A 3,686-nucleotide genomic window follows, 5' to 3' on the forward strand; every position below is an offset into this window, starting at 1 on the left:
AATGAAAATCTTATCCTATTTCGATTTTGATCCGCTGCGATTCTGCGGGTTTGATCTGCTGTGATTCTGCGGGGTTTTGATTTTGAAGATGAGATTGAGTAAGCATTTAAAAGGAGGGACCGACAGACTAAAAAAGAAGAAGAGATCTCTGAAAGAAAAAAGCTATAAGGTTTTTTTTTTATCTCTTCCCCTATGCTACCATATATATATATATATATATATATATATATATATATATATATATATATAAAAGAGAAGTCTCCGTCGCCGCTGCTGCCTATCAAAGAGATCGCGGACATGGTTGAATAGCTGAAATAATGCTGCCAACCATGTTCGATACCCATGATTTCCCGCTTTGCTCGATCGATGATCGCCGCTGCTTGACGCTGTTGCCATCGTCGTTACTTGCTCGCCACTGCTGCCGGTCAAGGAGGTCGCGGACATGGTTGAATGGCTAAAATAATGCTGTCAACCATGTCCGCTACACGCTTCTTCACTGCTCCCCTCACTCTCTTTCGCTCTTTCTATATTCATCTTTCTTGGTCTCTCTACCTCTTTCTCTCTTGTGCTTGTGCTTGGAAAGCCGAGGTCGAGAATGGGCAACAATGGAAATAATGGCACCAATTTTGGTGAGTATACTTATGCAAATTTGGAGAGGGAGCCTTATTGGCCAACTGAGAAGCTCCGTATCTCCATAACTGGTGCTGGTGGCTTCATTACCTCCCACCTTGCACGGCGTATGAAGAGTGAGGGCCACTACATTATTGCTTCTGATTGAAAAAAAAAAATGAGCACATAACTGAGGACATGTTCTGCCATGAGTTCCACCTTGTTGACCTCAGGTTGATGGACAACTGCCTAAAAGTTACTCAAGGTGTGGATCATGTATTTAACCATTCAGTGATCACGCACAATAATACCCTGATCAGTTTTAACATGCTTGAAGCTGCAAGGATTAACGGCGTCGAAAGGTTCTTCTATGCCTCTAGTGCTTGCATTTACCCTGAATTCAAGCAGTTGGAGACTAATGTGAGCTTGAAGGAGTCTGATGCTTGGCCTACAGAGCCTCAAGATGCTTGTGGCTTGGAGAAGCTTGCTACCGAGGAGTTATGCAAGCATTATACCAAGGACTTTGGCATCGAATGTAGGATTGGCTGTTTCCATAACATCTATGGCCCATTCGGAACATGGAAAGGTGGAAGGGAGAAGGCCCCTGCTGCTTTCTGTTGAAAGGCGATCACTTCTGCTGACGTGTTTAAAATGTGGGGCGATGGACTCCAAACTTGATCCTTCACTTTCATTGATGAATGTGTGGAGGGTGTTCTGAGATTGACAAAGTCGGACTTCCGTGAGCCAGTGAACATCGGAAGTGATGAAATGGTGAGCATGAATGAGATGGCTGAAATTGTTCTTAGCTTCGAGAACAAGCAACTTCCCATCCATCACATCCCGGGGCCGGAGGGTGTTCGTGGGTGCAATTCCGATAACACTCTTATTAAGGAGAAGCTCGGCTGGGCCCCGACGATGAAACTGAAGGATGGACTCGGATTCACATATTTCCGGATAAAGGAACAGATCGAAAAAGAGAAAGCTCAAGGCATCGACTTGTCCATTTACGGTTCTGCCAAGGTGGTTGGAACTCAAGCGCCCGTCCAATTGGGCTCGCTTCGTGCCGCCGATGGCAAGGAGTAAAGTCGATGAACTCATGGTATTCCTGCTGAATGGGATTATCATATCCGAATGTTGTACTACCGTCTTTTTCATCGTCTTTTTTGACTCTCTATATTTATTAGGAAACTGCTTTTGTTTCTAAGTTCATTTCATGTTCTAGTGTGTTCTATTAGTCTTCAAAATGGCTTGCTAGTTCTGCATGCCTCTTTCTCTCTATATGTATGAGTTACAAATAACTGATTAATAGAATATGCTGTATTTCTTATTTTATAAAAAAAAACATATAAAAATTATGGAAAGCATGTAGCCTTGAGACACAAATAATCAATTAATTAAAGAAAATAAAAAAAATCAGGCCCACCACCAATAGATGATGAATATGGGTTCCAGGGCTTGAGATAAAAAAATATATATATATATAATAATAAAAAAAGAAAACATCACGTGACTCATGCATGACAAAAGGTGCACATGGAGCTTAAAAAAATTGCATGCATGCATGCAAGCTCACACATTTAGAAGCCTATGATCTAAAAAAAAAGAACCATCCATCCTATGGACTTATGATATGCATGCATATACATGCATATACTCAAGTGGGATCCACCATTTAAATGATGAGTATGGGGTTAAAAAGAATAATAATAAAAAGCATGTTATTGCCTCATGACAACAAAAAAAAATGATAATAAAAAAATGAAATACTCGGCCCACCTTTGCACATGAGGTGATAATGATAAACTTGGAGTCTTAACATGCACATTGAATGAAAGGCATGTATGTTTAAGTGCATACATATTTATTTATTAGAAACCTATACATGATGCTAAGGTGTTGGAAGGAACCCAAGACCACCCTCTTGTATTATCCAAGGGATCCTGAGATAAAAATATCTGAATCATTCAATAAAACATTCCAAATATAGAAGCCGTAATACATAGATATCTAGTCTGTGAGACAAGTCTTGGACACCCTCAAAGTTGATGGAATAACAAATAGAGAGGTATGCACGATCAGGAATAATAAAATGTATATATACTCACTTGTATTAAAAAAAAAAAAAGCTTCATCGTATCGACTAGCATAAGGTTTAGCAACGGAAAAGAGGTTGGTGAGGCTGACTACAATGATACGAATTATGAAGAGAACTAAGGGGTATGCAGCAAATAAAAAAAAGAAGAAGATAGCAATGACAAGATTACTTGAAGCAATAACAAGAATGATCCGGAAATGGCAGATTTTATATATATATATATATACATATAAGTGATGTAATAAATATGTTTATATAATAAAATAACAAGATTTATAATTCGCAAATCTTCTTGCTCTTACTTGTAATTTTTGCCCTTAATCAGAGGTTCCTAAGATTTCTAATCTAGGGTAATTAATAATAGAGGCTTGCCTCTACTAGAAATGGAAGAACCCACAAAACAAATATGATATTTGTGCTTCAATGTATCATCTGGTGTCCTTTTCACAAACATGATGCCAGACGCATATTTTTGATCTCACAAATTCTAATTTTAAACCATCAAAACATAAAACTCCCCGTCAAATAAAATTTTCCAAAGAATATAATCTTTGTGAGAGACTGTCCTCCTAAGAGCGACATCTGGGTTTTGCCCCCTCGTCAAAATCCAAAATAACAGGCAATGTAAAACAATTCTCAAATCAATGGTCTAAAAACGCTCCAAATTAATCGTTGTCTCGACTAGGTTGAGAGCAGTCAATATCTTTATAACCATGGCGTTGGCCCACTGAGAATCCATGTGGTAACCCCATAATTCTCACATAAATGAACCATGTCAATAATTGTATGATCCTCTTGACCAGGGGTAAATTCAGGGTTGACCACTTCGCCTTCCATCAGGTTGGACTGTGGGACCCCCACTATAGTGAAAGCTCAAAAGTACAGTATATGCATAATACCCATAAAGTTGAGATCTAGGACACCATCCCTATGACAGGAATGAAAACCAATTCCACAAACATTGACGGTACAAGCATTTTAA

At 38.9% G+C, this 3,686-nt stretch overlaps 1 pseudogene; it reads left to right on the plus strand.

Moving 5' to 3' along the window:
- Positions 1 to 555: 555 nt before the first annotated feature.
- LOC120253943 lies at positions 556 to 1,692 on the plus strand (annotated as a pseudogene).
- Positions 1,693 to 3,686: the final 1,994 nt, after the last annotated feature.

The sequence above is a fragment of the Dioscorea cayenensis genome, unplaced genomic scaffold, assembly GCF_009730915.1.
Source record: "Dioscorea cayenensis subsp. rotundata cultivar TDr96_F1 unplaced genomic scaffold, TDr96_F1_v2_PseudoChromosome.rev07_lg8_w22 25.fasta BLBR01000255.1, whole genome shotgun sequence".
Lineage (NCBI taxonomy): Eukaryota > Viridiplantae > Streptophyta > Magnoliopsida > Dioscoreales > Dioscoreaceae > Dioscorea > Dioscorea cayenensis.